General features: G+C 48.1%; 1 protein-coding gene across 1 annotated transcript in view; it reads right to left on the bottom strand.

Moving 5' to 3' along the window:
- ARAP3 (ArfGAP with RhoGAP domain, ankyrin repeat and PH domain 3) overlaps window positions 1–21,133 on the bottom strand; it is a 123,546-nt gene extending 102,413 nt beyond the window's left edge. Inside the window, 1 exon segment of the mRNA XM_083181502.1 lies at window positions 20,772–21,133. The gene's annotated coding sequence lies outside the window, so the exon portion shown is untranslated.
- Window positions 21,134–22,660: the final 1,527 nt, after the last annotated feature.

Here is a 22,660-nt window from a genome sequence, read left to right as displayed (position 1 = left end):
GGTCATTGGGTCAATTTCTACTTACCCCAGTCTGGGCAGCCGAACCCTCTCTTCTAGTTCTGTCCCGTCTCGCAGTGAGAGCCATTGGGGTGCAGGCTCAGTATTTCACGGCGTGCATTGAGGAGACGGGACAAACCTACAACTACTATATAGATATTTGATCTCTCTATAGTTAATAACTAAAGCACTGGCAAATGCTCATTTTAAATTTAAAACACATGCATGCCTCTTGGATCCATGGAAAAATAACAATGGGAAGAATGTCCACAGCAAGGGAGGCAGACATGATGGCCCTTATTCTGGTTCACTCGCAAAGGCAAATTCCTACTCAAATGGGCAAAACCATGTGCACTGCAGGTGGGGCAGATGTAACTTGTGCAGAGAGAATTAGATTTGGGTGGGGTTTTACTTCAAAGTGAGATCTATATTGCAGTGTAAAAATAAAGCAGTCAGTATTTTCCCTGCACAGAAACAAAATAACCCACCTAAATGTAACTCTCTCTGCACATGTTACATCTGCCCCACCTGCAGTGCACATGGTTTTGTCCATTTGTTAGGGGCAGGCATTTTGTGAGGGTTGTTTTCATTAACAGAAGCCTTCCAGGAGGAGAGCCGGGACCGCAGACAAGTAGATCTGTAGGTCCCGGCATGGTGGCAGCGAGCTGAGGGGTAAACAGTGGGGTTAGAGGCAAGGGCGGCGGGCATAATTTTAAGTAGGGGGGGGTGGGCTTTATTTTACATGGGGGGGGGGGGGGGGGTTGGCAAAATGTCCGGTGGGGGGAGGCGCCTAAAGTATAGTTACGCCAATGATCTCATACCTCATACCTTAGTGATGTCATTGATTCCAATGGAGTAAATAGATTACAAACGCCTGTTTGCACAGTATGTAGGTGATGGGCACACTGTAATTATATTATATATCCAGAACGGTTTAGAACAATGAAGGTAAATCAATGGTAAGAAATGAAGCCAGCCTTTGTTCTATCAATGGTAATCGATTGTGCCCATGCAAACCAGCAGCTGCGCTCCAGCGCCCAAGCCTGCTAGCTGCCAGTTTCCATCTTCTTGTCTGTTTCCAGCTATTGTTAAAATTTCAGACTTCCTTCCTCTCTCCAGATCTCCCACGCGCCCATTCCCTCTCCCCCGGAGAAAGAATAACAGTCACACTCAGTCTTACTGCACTGCAAATATTGTACTATTATTTTCTGCAAGCCCACAAGCCAGATCTGATTCCCACCTGGGGATGGCAGTCAGAGAAATACAAAGGACCCTGAAATATACGTCATAACTTAGTAACATAATAGGCCGCGAGAAAAAGGTGCACCTACCGGCAGGATATAATAACCGGGCCTGGTGACAAATCTGAGAACTAGTTTTGGTTAATTGCCAATAATGAATGCAAAAATCATCCGTTCCTCTTGAACAGGCCTGATTCTAAAGCAGGGTTGCCTAACCCCCCCCGAAAAATTGGGTCCCCCTCCCGGGTCCCCGGAAGGGTGGGCAACCCTCCCAGATAACGGTCTCACCCCATCTCTAGAGCAGCAGCATTAATTTCCTGCAGTCTGTTGAAGATGCAAATTGCATCATTTAGCCCCGCCCCCTCCTCGAAGACCCACAAATAGAGGGATTTGCAGTACTGGGGGTGGGTCTTGATGATTCTACATCAGGCCCCGCACCCAAAGTGCTGCTGACAGTCTCCTCTCCGGACTTCTCCCTGAGAGGAAACTTTAGAAATAGGCAACCCTCCATACACTAGGCCGACCTGTCCTAAAGACAAGTCGTACTCGATTTTCTTTGAGCTCTCCTGGCAGCTCCCCGGGAGGGCTCACATACGATTTGGCACTTGATGTTCCATTTTTACATGCAATAAATAGCATTCAATTAATCACATGTAAGGACTCCCAGGGAGCGGCACGTGGGGAACAGGCTGCAGGAGCGCTGGGGGTCAGGAGAATCTAACAATCCTATTCAAATAAATGGGCGGAAGTTGATTGGCTGAGAGATTTTGTGGATATCCACAAACTGCACATGTGTACATGGACAGATGGGCAGAGGTACTAAGCCTTGATAAACTGGAGAGAGATAAAGTACCAGCCAATCAGCTCCTAACTGCCACAGTGTCAAAAGTGACAGTTAGGGCCAGGCTCTCCTAGACTTAGTACATCTGGCCCAGAGGGCAAATCAAGGAGAGCAAGTCACTTTGTATACTTTTGCACGAAATGGCAACTTCTTGGTGGCAATTGGTTGGTCATGGCACAGATCAGTATGGTGGGCATGGAAGGGAAGAGCGTTATGGAAGTATAGGGAGGATACTGAGGGGCACGTCCATTTGGTACTGGATATAGGACAGGGGGGGAGTTGCAGCAGGGAACTGCACATGCTCAGAAGGCACTTGCCACCTCCTTGGAGAGCGGCGCCAGGTCTTAGTGCCTACCGGTTATTGGGAAGTACAGAAACAGTGCAGCGGCCACCTCTAACTACTGTATATGGATCCTCTGTGCTACATAGAAAAGATGTCTTGTGCAATTAAATAGGATATAATGACCAATAATGATTTCAGAAAACATAATATTTATGAAACATTCATAAATTTCTTCAAATTAAGGGAATATGGACCGGAATCAACATCGAGCGATGGACCTTAGTACCTGGAGTATACCCACGTAAGCACGGGGAGAATATACAAACTCCACACAGTAAGGGCCATGATGTGAATCAAACCCACACCCTCAGTTCTGTACGGCAGTAATGCTAACCATAACACCATCTGGGTTGCTATAGGCAACATCCCATATTCAACTTCCATCTTAGTAAATCTACAGTATATCTCTAAAGAAACGCATTCTGTAGTCCAACATGACATCATATTGGTTTTATGTAAAGTGACTGGCCAACCGAGGGAAGTGGTCAGGAACCACGAAACGCGGAGCTCAATTAAGAAGATACTTATTATTCTTTATTCTATTTCTACTTTTATTTCGTGACTTGAGAAAATGACGGCTTCTGTAATGTACTTTCACTTTGAGCTGTGACAGTTTTTACTTTCACTTTGGTCTGTGACAGATTTTACCCCAGTCCCTATCTGCTCCTTCCTCCGATCTCTGTCTTCACAGCTCCCTCTCTCCGTAAGCAGCAAGTTTGAAACAGATCAGTGTCCCTGTAAAAATTGCTTTCTGTTATGACATCTTTTAGCACAAAAGGGAGTAATCTGGTCTTTCCAGTGGCCTTTAGTGGTCACTGGCGCTACTTCACTTCATAGAGGTGAGGAGTAGCTAGCCTTTTATATATATATATATATAGATTTGATACTAACAAAGCTGGCGATCGGTCATGCTGGACTGAAATCAATAGCAATCACTTTACTTGCAGTATCCTGGGGCCGGCCGCACCACTGTGCATGGACAGACTGACAACTGCCATATGTGCGGGGGAGTGTCGTGGAGGGATCCTATAGGCTAAAAGTGCGGGGGAGTGTCGTGGAGGGATCCTATAGGCTAAAAGTGTGGGGGAGTGTCGTGGAGGGATGCTATAGGCTAAAAGTGCGGGGAGTGTCGTGGAGGGATCCTATAGGCTAAAAGTGCGGGGGAGTGTCGTGGAGGGATCCTATAGGCTAAAAGTGCGGAGGAATGTTGTGGAGGGATCCTATAGGCTAAAATGCCAACACCTACAAAGATGGCGCTAAAAACGTATGGCGGCTGCAGCAGATATCTCCGATATCGCCTGGGCATACATGCGGGAGAACTCAATATTACCAGGTTCTCCCAGGAAAAGGTGGCAATATATCATTTGATAAACAGGCCACTGAACATTGGTGATAGAAGGGTATAGAGTCATTAGGTTGACGCATATTATGTCGACATGCATTGGCTAATAAATTTGACAGCTGAAGTTTCTACATTCTCTGCTAGATGGATATCAGGATGAATCTTTGGAAACTGTGGGTTAAACTGTAAATCTCTCTGAGGCTTTACACAACATACGGTCACGTAAAGAAATGAACTAATAAATAACTTTAGCGATGGTTTGAACAATACACCCAGTCTTCCATATAAACCCGATCCCACTTCATTCTCAGGCGTACAATAAAAAAGAAGCTGTTTTTCCTCTTTCTCTTCTCGCCCACTGTTCACAGGTCTTTGAAACTGACTCCTACAACAAACATACAAGGATCCATTCTTTGGGCTCCGGTAATGTCTTGTTTTATAACTTGGCCTCGGAGATTATACATGTTAACGCAAGCTTGCCGCAGGACGAACTGCTTTGAAATCCGCTTTGAAAAGTTCTTCTTTGGAGTTCTAGAGTAAGCTTTCAGTTTAATTAAAATGTGGATTTAACGGTTTCGGTATAGATGACAGACAATGCCTAGGTCGACCACTAATGGTTGACGGTGGCTAGGTTGACATCAATTTTATTTAGAACATGGATTCTCAACCTCAAACCTAGTATTCCCGACATGTCATGTTTTCAGGACTTCTATCTGTGGTTGTAGGTGTAACCCAGAAAAAAAAGATAAACCCATGCAGTATACATGATTAAAGAAATCCACAAGAACAGGACTGGTTGTGGGCGCTTGGTAACTGACGGAGTTGAAAACCACTGATTAAAAATATATATATATTTTTTTTAAATAATACCCCTTTTACACCAAAATCCCGGATCCGACCCAGTATTTGGAAGACGGTTCCAAGCCAAGGTCGGATCCAGGATTTTGGTCCGTTTACACTGCGGTGCTGACCCGCAGTGTTATCGGGGGTGGCGCTTGGAGATGACATCATCTGCAAGCACCAAGACCGCTGATCGCCGCGCCGGGCCCCAGACCACCGCGCATGTGGCAAGCCCAGCACCAAGGTAATCTGCTGGGCTGCCCCCAGCCACCGTGCACCCCCAAAGCCCCTGTCCGTGAGGCATCCATTCACCACCTCCCTGCCTCCGCTGCTGTCTGCAGAGTACAGCAGACAGCAGCGGAGGCCGTGTGCGTGCCCCCCCCCCCCCCCCCACCCAACCTCCATGTTGACCACAGGGCGCTGCGGTCAGAAGGTTGGGCTTCCCCCATTGCTGTAATCCAGGTCGGATGACCCAGCGTACCCGATTACACTACCCAGGTCCTGCCTGTGTTCTACACTGGCGAGGACCTGGGTAGAAGTCCCATGTAAAGGGACATGGGTTTACCCCATTTACACTGCCGCTGACCCGAGTCCAAAACGGAAAAACCTGGGTTTTTGTGGCTGTGTAAAAGGGGTATTAATATTAGTGTGTACAGACTTATTCCGTGGTCGTCCTGATTTGCGTCGGACGCAAGCACCGCAAAAATAAATGTCTTCAATTAGTTTCGATTCAATTAAGGCTGTTAAAAAGGAGGAATAATCCGTATACTCACCTACTGTGATCTTATATATTGCTATAAATAGCTCATTCATTGTAATTCTTTCTCTGTAATATTTATTATTTATTTATTAGCAGTTTCTTATATAGCGCACACAGATGTCATACATGGTTTAAGCTGACAGCAGTGTTTCCCAATACCGGCCCTCAAGGCGCCCTTAAGTTTTTATCAATGCTCACACACAGATGTTAAATCAAAATAACTGAGGTCTTAATTAAAGGGGTACTTCAGACCTGATTGCACAGCTGCAGCGGCCAGCGTTCAGGGAGGCACCGCCCTGCTATAACGAAATCCCGCCTGGCGAATGAATGTGCACGCTGTGCAGACTGATATCTACGAAGACTTCGCAGCAGAGCAAATATGTCCGAATCCCTTCATTACAGGCTCATCATTAAATGATATTTCCACTGGGCACCAGTCAACACAGCCTTAGAGTAGCCACAGACTTAATTGGCGGCTGCGATGAATACAGGCATATCCGGCCTGTCGCTGACATCATACACCCTCCCCTAAACGCTTAGACCCGACCTGCGTTTTCCCTGACGCTCCCAGAGGTTTTCTGTAAGTCAGGCAGGAAGATAGAAGATGCAATCCACCAACTCTCCACCCCCCCCCGCCCCCGTCTCTGTCTGCTCCTACCTCCAATCTCTGTCTCCATGGCTCCCTCTCTCCATATCCAGCTAGCTTAAAACAGTTCGGTGTCCCTGCAAAATTTGCTTTCACTTTCTGTAATGACATCTTTGATCAAAGAGGCACTTGCAACTCTCTTAGCAATATTCTTTGCATTATTGGACCTTATTCTGGTCCACAAGCAATGCTGCGGATTTCACGTGGACCAAACGCCACCCTCCACCGGCAGCGCCACCCCCCCTCCCCCCCACGATCCCCCTGTGTGGCTGCGAATAGATGATTTGCATGATAATCCATTCGCAACCTTCAAATGCGCAGACGCAAAACATCGGTCCCTCGTGCTAATCAGAATAACCCCCATTCTCCCCAAAAATGCAGTGATTTCCATCCTCAATTACATGATCTGATTATTACATGTATCACTACCATACAGATGAATGTTTGTGTTACAGTGGTGGTCCTGGGCTTGTCTTTGTCAAACTAAACTGCACAGGGAAGCAAAATATTGGGTCTTAACTTTAATTAGAAACCCTTTACACACGGGGTGATTTGACTAGATTGCTTAGAAATGAAGCACAAATTGCTGTGTGTGTAGGGGCCATAACCATAGCGATGAGTGGCCCTGCGTCTCACTAGCGCCGGGCTAGTATTTCAAGCATGCTTGAAATATGTAGTCATCTCCCATGTACTCTCTAATGCAGGGCTGGGCAACACCGGCCCTCCAGATGTTGATGAACTACACATCCCAGGATGCTTTGCATTAGTTTTGCTATGTGGCCATGCTGAAACTGATGCAAGGCATGCTGGGATGTGTAGTTCATTAAGGGCCGGTGTTGCCCAGCCCTGCTCTAATGAGAACACAGGCAGTGACAGACTGGGGCAGCACTGTGTACTGAGCGATCTGAGCAATTCAGTGTCACACAGCACAGAGCTGAATTTGCCCTGTTTGTACGGGACTTAAGACTGCATTAATGCGTAAAGATAACATTGCACTATAGAAATCTACCAGCAAATAACTGTTTGCTAGTTGATTTCTATAGTGCAATGTTATCTTTACGCATACAGGGCCGGCGCCACCACTAGGCAAATCTAGGCATTTGCCTAGGGCGCCGGCCACTGGAGGGCGGCATTTCGCCCCCCCCCCCCCTGCCGCGGGGGTACCTGTCCTGCGGCTGTGTATATAAATCTTGCGGCGGCGGAAGCGTGGTCCCTGCAGTCAAGAAATAACGAGCGCTATCCGCCTGGCTACGCGGAAGCGCTTCTGTTGTGGAAACACTGGCCGCACGCTGATTGGCTGAGATTCAGCCAATCAGCGTGCACCGTGCGGCCAGTGTTTTCACAACAGAAGCGCTTCCGCGTAGCCAGGCGGATAGCGCTCGTTATTTCTTGACTGCAGGGACTCCCCGCTGCCGCAAGCTTTATATACACAGCCGCAGGACAGGTACACCCCCCCCACCCCCCTGGGACCGGGGCGCCCCCACCCCGACTCGCCTGGGGCGCTCCGGCCCTGTACGCACAAATGTCAAGTGCATAAATCCCTACCCTCCCGGAATGGCAAGGGAGGCTCCGGGAAATCGTGTCCCACTCCCGACCCCCCTGACGGTTGGGCAAGCCTCCCACATGCCAACAGCCTCCTCCACATCTTCCTACCCTGCCAGGAAGCTCCAGCGATTCGCAGGTGTATGCAAATGGAGGGGCTAAAATGATGCATTTGCAGCAATTTAGCCCCGCCCCCTCTGCATACACCTTGCAAATTGCAGGATATTTCCCTCAATGGGGGTCGGGTTTAATGATATAGGCCTCTGTCCCCACCCCCCCTAATAGCAGCTGAAAGTCTCCTCTCCGTGCTTCTCCCAGAGAGGAGACATGACCTGTCAGCAAGTATGCCTTTATTATGTTTGATTGCTGTCTGTGATTAATTGCAAATTGGGTTCATGGGAAGAAGACCCTGGGACAGGAAGTGGTTTGGGGAAGTGGAACATGACATGACTCAGGAATAATCTAGTGTAGAAAGTCTAGTAGGTACTGTAGACTGCCTAGGTGGGATGTTATCGTCAGCGATCCCACATGCACTGGACGGAACCCCACCGCCACCAGCACTCCTCCCTGCAACTGGCCACAAAACTGGGTGGTCCATGGGGCTGTAGCCCCACTCCCACATACATGCTGGTAACCTGGGCATTGTAGAATGGGGGCAGGGCCACAATTAAGCATCAATGCCTCTACACCGCCCACTTTAGGTGATGCCACGCCCCCTCGTGCACCGGCCTAGCTGCCCCTCCCACAGTGGATATCCAGAAAGTATGCAAGTATAGTTTTAAAGTGTTGATACGCAGTGTATGTATGGCACATAATGTTACCTAAGGTTTGAGGATATGGTACAAACTTCTCTACACTTAAATTAGGAGGTTTCTATGGCAGCAAAGGTGGTGGATTACAGGGGACCGTTCCTAATGAAAGACACAGCAAGATTAAAGCACAAGTGATAAATTATAGGGCACGGCTTGATCTGTTCCCAATATGTTGGCAGTAGGACTACTGTATAAGGGAAAAGTTACAAACACAGGATGGTATAGAAGTATGAAAGTAAAATGTTCTATTACACCTCTCTGGTGACTGAGCACAGGAAAGCTGCAGGAAAATAATGAACTTTTGCCCTTATTCTGATTGAGCCGGACGGCTGTGTGTTCGGTCAGATGGCCGATGTATTGTGTTTGCGCATGTGCAGAGGCGTTTCTGCGCGTGTGCGAACGCCGCGCATGTCCGAATATTGCGTGCGTTCCGTACAGAAAACGATCGGTTGGAACAATCCGAGCAGGGGGTGGAGAGGGGCGTGAAGGGCTGTTTGGGCAGAGAAATGTCCGAGTGGTCTGGAGCACTCAGAGCTGTCTGACCGCTCGGTCCATCATTAGATGGTCGGCGACCATTGGAGGATGGGGGAGGTTCCCTACAGATGGGGGAGTTACATGAAACATCCACTCGCGGTCCGTTCGCTCTGTGTCTTACCGCATTCGGACGGTGTGAGGGGTATGGGTTATAGGGTCGACACAACTAAGATCGACATGCAATGGGACGGCCACTGAAGGTCGGCATGGGCTTAGGTCGACACCTGAAAATGTCAACATGGGCTTAGGTCGACAGGGTCATTAGGTCGACACAAGCATTAGCTCGACACGGGCAAAGTCAACAGTCAAAAGGCCAACATGGGTTTTTACGTTTTTTGTCCCGAATGTCGACACAGTCAACATGGACACCGTATCGGTGCACCTCGTCCCCTCACATGGCTCACTGCGCTCTATTTTAGTGGATGGTAGGGCATGAAATACCGCCTGACGGCACACGTCGGCTCAAAAAAAAAAAAAACTTGAGAAGCCCACGTCGATCTTTTGATTGTCGACTTTGAGTGTCTAGACATTAGGGTGTCTAAGAGTGGTGGTGGGAAGATTTTTGTGGTACCAAACTTTAGGATGTGCCCCTTATTGTGCTGTATATACAGTAGTTATACTGGCGGTGTTGGGATACTACTAATATATCTCCGTTAATGTCATTAATCAATGCAGTGGCCGGTATGGAGGCAGTGTGTACAGTAATATGGGTACTTGTGTAATATCATGGGGCCCATTAAGTATTTAACGTAGTGTCCTATTCAGCATAGTAGGATCGCATTGCATCACATGCGATTTGCGTGCAATGGAGTTTCATGGCATTTGATCGCGTGCGATGCGATTTAGCACACCCCCACTATCCATTGTTAGCACACCCCCACTATCCATGTCACCCCGCGGTACACGTCCTCCGGACCTGTTCATACCCCCACTAACCATGTGGAGAGCGCATGCGTAAAACGAACCCGAATGGTGGCGAGCGCAGTGAGCCCACTTGGCATATATTCCACGTCCCCTCTTGGGGCTCGCTGCGCTCGGCAGGCTTTGGGCTCGGTGGCCCCTGCGCTCGGCACGCTTAATAAATTCAACTCCACGCCGATGTGGATATGAACAGGTCCTGAGGACGCTTTGGGGTGACATGGATAGTGGGGGGGTGCTAAGTAATAGTGGGGGGGGTGCTAAATTGCATCGCACGCGTGCGAATTGCGTGCAATGTGATGCGATCCGCGGGCAGTGGCGCCGTGGAACTACACAAGTACCATCGCATCGCACGCAAATCGCATGCGATCCGACTATGCCAACTACGTTGCGCAGACGGGCGCCGTGATAATACACAAGTACCATAATATGTTTTGGAGGGTAGTTGTTACAGGTACGTTATTGCCTCTCCTGTGAGTAAATATGACATAGCAGTCATTGCCTGTAGGGTCTATAAGGAGTAACACATGAAGACAGGAGTTATTTTTACACGTGAACATGCAGTTGAACTGCAGATTCTATTGATATAAATAGGGTATTTTTTCCATGTTGCATAACATTTCTGTTGAGTTCCCCTTTAAAGAGCAATGGCAATACAACACTTCTTTGTTGTTAGCTATACTTTGCGAAAATCTAACATTTTGCATAAATCCCTTAACCCATTCACTGCTGAGGTTTCTCTCACTTGTACTGAGGACATTTTTTTTTCCTTTTGTGTCTGTCGCATCTGAACATCAATATCAATTAGTTTTTTGTGCGGTACCCACACAAATTATACCCTTTAATTTTCTGGAAAAAAAAATATTTTTTTAAATCGAAAATATCATTGGCGATTTTGAGATGAACGCAACTCAGTGAGTACGGACGTGCGGTGAGCGCTAATGCGCTTAAGGTGCCCATACACTTGTAAGATTTATCTTTAGATCTGGCTGGTTGGAACAAAAACATGGTTATGGATGAGTGACAGTTTGTCAATTTTCCAGCATTTCCAAGCAAATGGTCAACTGTCATTTGCGCTCATCCATAATCATGTTTTTGTTCCAACCAGCCAGATCTGAAGATAAATCTGCGTGTGTATGGCCACCGTTAGCACTGAGGTATTTTTCAAGGCAAAAACAGCAGATTTGCTTTTTTTCCCCTTGAAAATAACCTTGGTGCTAAGAGGCTGAAACGCGTTAGGTAGCGCATAGGATACAGGACCAGACCGGCAGTGGATTGAACTGGGGATCGTGGAGTAGATTTGTTTGATCTGTGACATATTACCAGTGGCGTAACAATAGCCCTGCAGACCGCGCAGCGGGGAGGCGTTGAGTAAGTGTGTGCACCGGGGTCTGCAGGGACTATCGCTGTGCTGCACTGCCATCGGGACCTTCATTAATCCTCAGCTTGCCGAAATTTTTGAGCGATTTTCAGCCCAATGATTTCCCCCATCATCGCTGTGCATAAATGCTGGGCAAAAACGCCCAGTATGCATGCACCTTTATTCTAACATATCAATTTATTAACCCAAACGCCAAGATAACAGTACAACATAAGCAACCCTCTGCTGGGGGATGGGCCACTTTTGGGATATAAACTTCCCATCTCTGCTCGTTACACGTTACTACCGAACAAGGAAGCCATCCTACAGGCCTATGAAAATCCTATGCCACTCCCACGAGACAGAAGAGATCTGTGTGATCGGATGGTTGCTGCCCAGTTACCACCAATTTTGTGGACAGCGCGGTCCGCCATGAATCAGTAGGCATTAGCGAGCCCTGTCCTCATCCAGCGCAGACATAAAATATCTCTCTACACAAGACCGGCGTCCAACTAAGGGGTAGGCTTACCAAAGCTTCTAAAATTTTCAAAAGGTGATGTTTTCCATAGCAACCAATCAGATTAGAATTAGGCCTTTTTTTTTTTATTCTGCTTTTGTTCTGTGTCTATTTTTATACACCGTTATGTACCATTTTCTTTTTCTCATTTCCACTGTGTGGGTGTCCTCCTCCTCCTCCTCCCTGTATTTACATTGTTAAAACTTTGTATTGCAAATATTTAAAATATATATATACAGGTAAATATTTGCTGCGATACATTGTCACGGTTGTATATTAGAATCATCAGTACTTGCGTCTGAGTCCCCTTGCGGGGCTCGGTGGTTCACTACGCTCGCCTTGCTATTTAAAGTCAACTCCATGCCAACATGGATAGTGGGGGTATGAACTATCCATGTTGGCATGGAGTTAAGTTACTTTTTTTAACATAGTTTGTGGCGAGCGTAGAACCCGGAAGTAGCACGGCGCCATGCTGGCGAAACTACACAAGTACCGAATCATCTATACAGATGTATACAAACATTTATACATCTATCCTCCATGCGATACAAGTCATGTTATACATAACTCACAAGCCTTGTGTGACTTTGTAGTGCTGGGTAACTTTTTTCCTGAAAATAATATCTTATGTGCAAAATGCACCAGCAGCTTCTGCAGATATCTGGCAGTTATAACTGTTTGGTACTTGTTTCCTAGCACGGCGCCCAATATTTTGAACGTAGTACATCTTACACAATCGCATCGCATGCAATATAGCGACATGCGATGCGATTCGATTTTTAATTGTACAAGCACCCTGATGGGTGCTTTCAATGTTAAATGCACCCCCATTGGCAACGCCGCCCCCACTATCAACGCCAACCCAAAGCGTGGCGAGCACAGCGTCCTCCGACCTTTTCATACCCCCTCTATCCACGTCGGCGTGGAGTTTATTTCAGATAGTGTGGCGAGCGCAGCGAGCCTCCGAGCCCGAAGCGTGGCGAGCATAGCGAGCCCCGCGAGGGCACACGGATTACTTTACATGTATTCTGCGTCCCCTCGTGGGGCTCGCTGCGCTTGCCACACTATCTAAAGTGAACTCCGACGTGGATAGTGACGTGGATAGTGGAGGTATGAAAAGGTCGGAGGACGCGTACCGCCACCCCTCGCAGGCTGGCTGCGCTTGCCACATTTCAGGTTGGCGTTGATAGTGGGGGTGGCGTTGACAATGGGGGTGCATTTAACATTGTAAGCACCCATCAGGGTGCTTGTACAATTAAAAATCGCATCTCATGCCATTTGCTACCATGCTATGCTATGCGATATTTCATTGTACAAGCACTCCTGTTAATTTAACATGAATATCGCATCACACGCATCGCACCCCACTAAGTATGTTATGCGATGGGCACCGTGCCAATTGTTTTATTTACAGTTATTTATATAGCGCACAACACCTCAGTGCTGTGAGGCAGTAATTCAAACCATCAGGGCCATTTCTACAGGTAGACAAGCCATGCAGCCGGACAGGGTGCCGTGCCTGCCGCCACGTGACTGCACGGCTTGTCTGCTGCTGACTGTCACAGTCACCGCTGGACAACCAGCTCCCATTACCCACCGTGGAACCTGTTAAGTGGGGTTAGCACAGGGAGCTCACCTCCTCTGGCTATCCCCTGCTGCCAGTAGCTCTCCTCCGCCGGTTCCGCAATGCCCGGCTTCTGTGGGTTTTTGATTTAACTGCCTGTCACTGTTTGTGCTTGGGGGGGGGGGGGGGGTGGATGGAACGTTACGGGTTTTTTTTCACTAGAAACTAGTTTAACGTCATATTTTATATGCAGTGCAGCATTGCATTTCACTCCGTTTTGCAAATAAGATGCTAGTAATGGAAAAAGTTGCACAAAAGATGCCTACAACCTAGTCAGGCCACCGCATGGCGTAACTAGAAGGGCTATTTAACGCAGAGGGAGGCTAGACGTACATTAACTCATCTGCATGTATTTAAATCACTAAAAATATAAAAATTCCAGCTTGATTGTAATTTTTACACTTAGTTCTGGAAGCTAAAATAATCATCGCCTAATACTCGGATATAAAATGTAGAATTTAAAAAAAATAAAAAAAGTAATTGCCTAATATGCTTTGATATATAAACTGTCAATGCATAATACTCTATGATATATTATATATATTTAAAAAAAATGACATTGCCTAATTTGCAATGATGATACTTTATATAATATATATATATATATATATATATATATATATAAACACTATTTGCATAATACTCCATGATATACGATACAATAAAATTGGTTTTTATTTTTTTATGTATTTCAGCGATAATCAGGAAATACATTAATTTTATCCAGTTGGAAATATCTGTGTAATGACAGAGCTGTTCTCATGGAGAAATAGATAAAAAATGTTCCCAGCCGCTCAGAACATATTAGACATTAGTTCCATTGCCAGGGCGGAACGATTGAATTCCTTTCATTACACAAATAATTCCATCTTATGATTCCAAACGAGGATGCAACTTCATATAGATTTTTTTTCTTACGTTTATAAATGTATATGAAACCGTAAAAAAACTTTAGGTAGACACATGAAAGGGTCGACTTGAGATTTTCACATTTTTTTTCTAAACCTGTCAACGTGAACCCTCAATTACAGTAGCGGGTCCCCCCATATTGTGAGCAAACGACTTTTTCCAATTGTAGTTTATGTGGATCATAAAGCATTAAAAATTCCAATAAAGAAAAAAAAATGGTACTCTTTACCTAGAAGGGCGCCCATCGCGGCCATCGCGGGCATTGCATGCACTAAAAAATCGGGTGCGATGCGACCGACGCGATGCCCGCGATTTCCCATAGGGAACAATGTTAAATGTCCCAATTGACCCGATTTTCCTGTTCAATGTCTCAATTGACCCGATTTTTCCATAGGAAACAATGTTAAATGGGCCACAGAGGCCAAATAGGCACCCTGAAGTGTGAAATGGCCCCCCAAATTGTTAACGCCACCCCACGATCAACGTCAACCCGAAGCGTGGCGAGCGCAGCGAGCCCGCGAGGGGCGACGGTACGCGTCCTACGACCTTTTTATACCCCTACTATCCACGTCGGCGTGGAGTTGAGAATAGAAAGTGTGGCGAGCGCAGCGAGCCACCGAGCCCGAAGCGTGGCGAGCGCAGCGCTCCCCGCGAGGGGACGCGGATACCTTCACAGGTATCCGCGTCCCCTCGCGGGCTTCACAGCTGTCCGCGTCCCCTCGCCACGCTTCGGGCTCAGTGGGTCGCTGCGCTCGCCACACTTTCTATTCTCAACTCCACGCCGACGTGTATAGTGGGGGTATGAAAAGGTCGTAGGACGCGTACCGCCGCCCCTCACGGGCTCGCTGCGCTCGCCATGCTTCGGGTTCACGTTGATCGTGGGGTGGCGTTAACAATTGTGGGGGCCATTTCACACTTCAGGGTGCCTATTTGGCCTCTGTGGGCCATTTAACATTGTTTCCTATGGAAAAATCGGGTCAAGTGAGACATTGAACAGGAAAATCGGGTCAATTGGGACATTCAACATTGTTCCCTATGGGAAATCGCGGGCATCGCGTCGGTCGCATCGCATTCGATTTTTTGGTTGCATGCGATGCGACCGACGCGATTTTTTTTTACTAACGATGCCCACGATCAAAATCGTGGGCGCCCTTCTAGGTAAAGAGTACCAAAAAAATTCAAAAATCCATGTCGACTTTTTCGCTATTTATCATTTTATAAAATGTACTTTACCGCTGGCTCACTTCACTCTTTTCAACGCTTCATACATCTGCCCCTAACTCTAAAGGCCGATACAAGCAGCTCAGTTTTGTCATTTGAGCTGCTTTCAGCTGAAAAGCCGCCCAGTGTGTATGGCTGAGCGCTGAGGTGCGGTGCTGCATCGCCACCACCAACCGAGTGGACGGCTTTCCATAGCCTCCTGCTATGGAAAGTCGTCTACCCCCGGGAAAATGGCTTGGATGGCGAAAATCGCTCAGTGTGTATGCACGGGTGTGGATCAGTTGGTCAGCAAGTTGTTAGACAGTCATTATGTCGACACCATTAGGTCGACATGTGTCTAGGTTGACATAAGTTAGGTCGACATGGTTATGAGGTTGAAAGGGTCATAAGGTCGACAGCGTGATTAGGTCGACATGGGTTATGTCTACAATCAAAAGGTCGACATGGGGTTTTTCACAGTTTTTTACTTGAATGTTGACACAGTTGACATCGGCACAGGATAAATTGCACCGCATGGCTTGCTGCGCACGCCATGCTTCGGGCTCAGTGCCTCCCTACGCTTGGCACACTATTTTATTCTCCCACTACGCCCTAGTGGATGTAGGGCATGAAATACCGCCTGTCGGCACATGTCGGCTCCAAAAACAGTTAAAAAACCATGTCAACCTAATGACCCTGTCGACCTAATAACTCTGTTGACCTAACCCATGTCAACCTAGACTTATATCGACTTCCTGCATGTTGACCTAAATGCACGTCGACCTAATGGTGTCGACCTAATGACTATCTTAAAACTTGCTGGTGACCCAATAACTGTATCCGTATGCACGGAGCGATTTTCAGCACATTGATTTTTCCCATCATCACTGTACATACACGCTGGGCACAAATGCCCAATATGTAGGCACCTTTAGTAAACTGATACTGGAATAAAGAACATTCTGTAAGGAATTACTGACAACTTACAGAAATGACATGGGGAATTACCAAACATAGAAGAAAACGCAGCATTCTATCGCTTAGCTGACATGGGCTTTAAAAGTCGCACTGCAAACAGGGAAGTTCGTGGGAACTGTGAAACAAAGGTCGGCGCTCCAACCCGATGCAAAGCAAAAATATGCCTGGATCTCTAGCACTGTGTAACTGTCCTGCTGACTGTCGTGGGGCCCACACACGGGGAGATTTTGCTGAGTGATCCGAGCAACGTAAATTGCATAGCAAGATCGCTCAGCACACGGCGCTGCGCAGCGATGTGTTAGCGCTGTGTGCTGAGTGCTCTATAAGGGCCAGGGTTCTCCGGTGAGAACCCTGGCCCTGACCGATGATCTCACTAGATATATCCGGGCGATAGCGCCACACGGGGCCGTGCAACGCTATCGTCCCTACCACCGGAGCGATGTAGGGGCATTTTCTAAGCAATCTAGTAAAATCGTGTGTAGGCCCCTTAAGTCGCCACTTTCTCTTGTACTTGAGCAAATGAAAAGTCACTGTAACTGTATAATAAGCCCCCGACAGAACAAAGGGGTTAAACTGTGCACGGGAGGCATTTCTCTGACTCAGCCACTTCCTGCAGAGAACAGAGGTTTGGGTTCGGGGTGGTTTTAGGGCACGTCCAGTTATAATTTTTCTGCTCTAGCTTATACTGCTATTTCCTGTGAAAATAATAGTGGGCTTATTTTAGGAAATCCCTTGTCTTCCTTTCTACTTTCTAAGCCTGTATAAAGATTTCTATTATGCTTAGTGTATGCACCCGTCCCCCCTGCATAGAATCACCCCAATAACACACCAGTCATACATTCTAACACACCACACTGTACATTCTATCCCTGTGTGGCACTGGCTGCGTAGGGAACACTGTACATTCTATCCCTGTGTGGCACTGTCTGTGTAGGGAACACTGTACATTCTATCCCTGTGTGGCACTGTCAGCGCAGGGGACACTATACATTCTATCCCTGTGTGGCACTGTCTGCTTAGGGAACACTGAACATTATATCCCTGTGCAGCACTGTCTGCGTAGGGAACACTGTTCATTCAATCCCTGTGTGGCACTGCCTGCATAGGGAACACTGTACATTCTATCCCTGTGTGGCACTGTCTGCGAATGGAACACTGTACATTCTATCCCTGTGTGGCACTGTCTGCGTAGGGAACACTGTACATTCTATCCCTATGTGGCACTGTCTGCATTGGAAACACTGTACATTCTATCCCTGTGTGGCACTGTCTGTGTAGGGAACACTGTACATTCTATCCCTGTGTGGCACTGTCTGCATAGGGAACACTGTACATTATATCCCTGTGTGGCACTGTCTGCATAGGGAACACTGTTCATTTAAACCCTGTGTGGCACTGCCTGCATAGGGAACACTGTACATTCTATCCCTGTGTGGCACTGTCTGCGTAGGGAACACTGTACATTCTATCCCTGTGTGGCACTGTCTGCATTGGGAACACTGTACATTCTATCCCTGTGTGGCACTGTCTGCTTAGGGAACACTGTACATTCTATCCCTGTGTGGCACTGTCTGCATAGGAAACACTGTACATTATATCCCTGTGTGGCACTGTCTGCGTAGGGAACACTGTACATTCTATCCCTGTGTGGCACTGTCTGCGTAGGGAACACTGTACCTTCTATCCCTGTGTGGCACTGTCTGCATAGGAAACACTGTACATTATATCCCTGTGTGGCACTGTCTGCGTAGGGAACACTGTACATTCTATCCCTGTGTGGCACTGTCTGCGTAGGGAACACTGTACCTTCTATCCCTGTGTGGGACTGTCTGCGTAGGGAACACTTTCATCACAAATAGTTACTCAATGTTATTTCAAGATACATTATGGATGGGGAATGGTGGAGGGGACTCATTGGACTAAAAAGAGATGGTAATTTCTCTGCAAGGACACAGCGCTGAGAGATAAGGTCACATCTGGTCACTGAAGCCGGTCCTCAGCTTCTACATTGTAATATGCAAATTAGGGGTTTCATTCAGTTGTTACCATTTGGCGGTCTGGTTTCTGAAAGGATTTAGTATTTGACTAATTAATTAACTAGGACACATCTGTAAGCATTACAAAATATATCCTTCAGATGCAACAAGTCCTCAATGTAAGATATACAGATAAAATAAAATGCTGAGATAGATAGCAAAACTGTAGCAAGGCATGATGAGACTTGTAGTTTCACAACAGCTGGAGGGCCATGAAAGATGAGATAGATAGATAGATAGATAGATAGATAGATAGATAGATAGATAGATAGATAGATAGATAGATAGATAGACAGATAGATAGATGTAAACACACTCCACATTCCAGACCAGACAAGGAATCACTGTGTACAAACATCTCATGAGCTACGTCCTGTCATTACGGGTCAGCAGATGATTCATGACTGTCACAGTAACACCAGGACCAGCCCCAGGATTCAGTGTTTTCTATCCGTGGAAATGTCCATCATTTTCCAACTACAGATAACATCCCACTTGTATGTGATACTGACCGCAGACCATGCCATCTATTCTTATCCCCTGGGGGTATAATGTCACTATGCCTTGAACAGAGACTTTTACAGAGCAGAAGTTATACAATAATGATAACAATAAGTGAAGTTATCATACATAGGGCTGTTACAGAGATTCAGCCCCACCAAAGGGAAGATCCTGCTGTCCTTGCCAGGGAACCGGCATATGTGTCCTGGCTCAGTAGCAGTTGTACTGTACTTGGACCTGTATATGTACCATGGCTCAGCAGCAGCAGTCCTTGGGACCTTCATTTGTGCCCTGGCCCAGCAGCAGCAGTCACTGGGACCTGCATGTGTCATGGCCCAGCAGCAACAGTCCCTGGGACCTGCATATGTACCATGGCTCAGCAGCAGCAGTCCCTGGGACCTGCATATGTACCATGGCCAGCCAGCCAGCAGTCCCTGGGACCTGCATATGTACCATGGCTCGGCAGCAGCAGTCCCTGGGACCTGCATATGTACCATGGCTCGGCAGCAGCAGTCCCTGGGACCTGCATATGTACCATGGCCAGCCAGCCAGCAGTCCCTGGGACCTGCATATGTACCATGGCTCGGCAGCAGCAGTCCCTGGGACCTGCATATGTACCATGGCTCGGCAGCAGCAGTCCCTGGGACCTGCATATGTGCCCCGGCTCAGCAGCAGCAGTACCTGTGACCTGCATATCATGGCTCAGCAGCAACAGTCTTTGGGACCTTCATTTGTGCCCTGGCCCAGCAGCAGTAGTCCCTGGGACCTGCATGTGTCATGGCTCAGCAGCAACAGTCCTTGGGACCTTAATTTGTGCCATGGCCCAGCAGCAGCAGTCCCTGGGACCTACATATGTACCTGGCATGGCTCAGCAGCAGCAGTCACTTGGACCTGCATGTGTCATGGCTCAGCAGAAGCAGTCCCTGGGACCTGCATATGTGCCCTGGCCTAGCAGCAGAAGTCCCTGGGACCTTAATAAAGCTATGTGTCATGGCTTGGCAGCAGTAGTCCCTGGGACCTGCATATGTGCCCTGGCCTAGCAGCAGCAGTCCCTGGGACCTTCATAAAGCTATGTGTCATGGCTTGGCAGCAGTAGTCCCTGGGACCTGCATATGTGCCCTGGCCTAGCAGCAGCAGTCCCTGGGACCTTCATAAAGCTATGTGTCATGGCTTGGCAGCAGTAGTCCCTGGGACCTGCATATGTTTCCTGGCCTAGCAGCAGCAGTCCCTGGGACCTTTATACAGGTATGTGTCATGCCTTGGCCGAAGCAGTCCCTGGGACCTACAAGCCCTAACCCAGCAGCAACATCTGTCCCTGCCGGGCTTACTTTCCACCCAAGACTCATGACAATAATTCCGGTCAGCAAAGTGCATCTAAAACAGGAAGCAATAAGTGTATGTAAGGTATGTAGAAGCATCCAGTGCTGGTGGGTAATAATATACCGGCTACAGACATGTCTGAGTAATATATATAGCTGCAGTTACTATGGCAACTCCCAGGCATGCTGATTCATTCCAGTAAGTAGACAAAGACAGTCCAGGGACCAGAGAGACATTTCTTGCGTGTGTCCACATTTACTTTTGTCTGCAATGTACTGTATACGCAATAAGGCATTATCTATATGTAATATGCATTAAACAGTATATATGTACAATGTGCATTATCTATAGGCAATATGGCAATATCTATATACAACATGATTTATCTATATGCAATATAAGGCATTCGCTATACAGTATGTAATACAGCATTATCTACTGTATATGTAAGAAGGAATGATATAGACAGACAGTGCCCACAACACAGTCTCCTGTAGGATCCCCACTCACCACGTTCAGTGCTCGGAGGGGTCTCCCAGCTGTGCCCGGAGGGGTCTCCCAGCTGTGCAGTCAGTGTGCAGTCCCCGGACAGTCCGATCCTCTCAGTGCTTGCAAATCCTGGCATAAAGCAGAGTGTCTCTTCTGCACTACACAGATATACACTCCCGGCCGGCTGGGACTGCGCCCGACCTTCCTCCCCGTCCCCAGGCAGTGTGTATCCGGCAGCATGAGCTGCACAGACGTCGCCGGGCTGCCTAGTAATTACAGGGGAGGAGGGAAGTTATCTCTCTGCAGACAGGAATCCCCTGGATGCAGCCATCAGCAGCTCAGCACCTCCCACTCCCCCTCCTGTCTGAGTGCACTCACTGCTAGCACAGCGATCGGGGATTTAACAGCCATCCTCAACCCCTCACCCTTCTCCGCGCACCCCACCCCCTTGCACCTCCTCCTCCGCGGACTGTGAGGCGCGGATCAGACAGGGCTCCTCAGTGCTCCACACACCGAAGCCTGCAGTCCCCTCTGCTGGTGATTCGGATAATTACTTTTATTGAGTTGTGATTGGGAGGTAGGGATGGCCATCGACCATTGACGATTCAACATCGTCGATGGTTTATGGGCGATGTCTAATACTTTTGCAGGTACGTGTGTAGTTTCACGGCCGCAGTTACGTAGTCAGTGTAGTGTCCAGTGGCGTAACAATAGAGGGTGCAGTGGATGCAGTTGCTATGGGGCCCGGCGGGTTGGGGGGCCCAAAGCCAAGCTAGCAATCTCTTGCACCCTCTTTAAATTAGCGCTGTTGTCCCGTGCCCCCAGTGACTGTCCTTTCCGCACAGAAATAGAATGAAGGCAGCGTAACTGAAACGCAGCGCAGCGCTGGTGGAGGCGGTCCAGCTACTACTGCCTAGTGACTGACAAGCCAGACAGCGCGAAATACAAGAGTGTGCTGTGCTGTCTGACCTGTCCTGCTTCCGGGGGTTGATGACAGAGACCCGCGCGTAGTGTGTGTGTGTGCGCAGCGGTGTGAAAAACCAGAAGTGTGCTCTGGAGTCCTGAGATGCGGGAACCCGGCCATGCGGTGCAGAGACCCAGTGGTAGCCTGGCACTGGTGAGTGGAACCCAGTGCTGCCGAGGTACAGTGCCACCTTTCCTCTTGGAGGGGGAGGGGAGGGGGGGATTTGGGGAGGTACAAGGATGCACACTGTGTCGTCTATACTGGGGGGGGGGGGGCTCTCTCCTGCTCTCTTTCCCCCTGCCACTGCTCCTTCTCTTGACCCAATCTCCAACTCCACTCTCACCTCTTTATCCCCCTCTCTTTATCTCTCTCTCTGCCCACTCTCTTTCCTCCCTCTCTCTGACAGACTCCATCCCCTTTCTTTACCTGTGCTCTCATACCCCCACCACACACCCTCTCTATAGCCCTATCTCTCCCCAATACCCTCTCCGATGGTCTCACCCCCACCCCTCTACCTGGCACAGTCTCACACTCTCTCCTGGACGCCCATTCTATCTTTAGCCCCGTTTGACCCTCTCTTCCTCTCCCTATGTCTCTCGCTGACCCCCTCTATTTCTCTCACTGATATTCTCTCTCCCCCCATCTCCCGCTAGCACTCTCACTCCTACTCGCCTCCTCCCTTTCCCACTTGCTCTTCTCTCTTTCCCTCTCATTCTCTCTCTCCCCCTCATTTTCCATAACGCCCTCTCCCCCTTTCTCTCTCCCCTACACCCACTGTCTCTTAGTCTATCACTATTTCTCCCCCCCCCCCACACCCCCACAATGGGCATTGTAGTGACAATTGGGGGAGGGGGGCCCTTCCAACATTTTGCTATGGGGCCCATATTCTTTTTGTTACGCCCCTGGTAGTGTCCCTGTCAGAATCAGCTCAGTGTTCCCGTGGCCA

This window comes from Crinia signifera, chromosome 4, assembly GCF_055691185.1.
Source record: "Crinia signifera chromosome 4, ASM5569118v1, whole genome shotgun sequence".
Lineage (NCBI taxonomy): Eukaryota > Metazoa > Chordata > Amphibia > Anura > Myobatrachidae > Crinia > Crinia signifera.
This window is presented reverse-complemented; position numbering and strand designations above follow the sequence as displayed.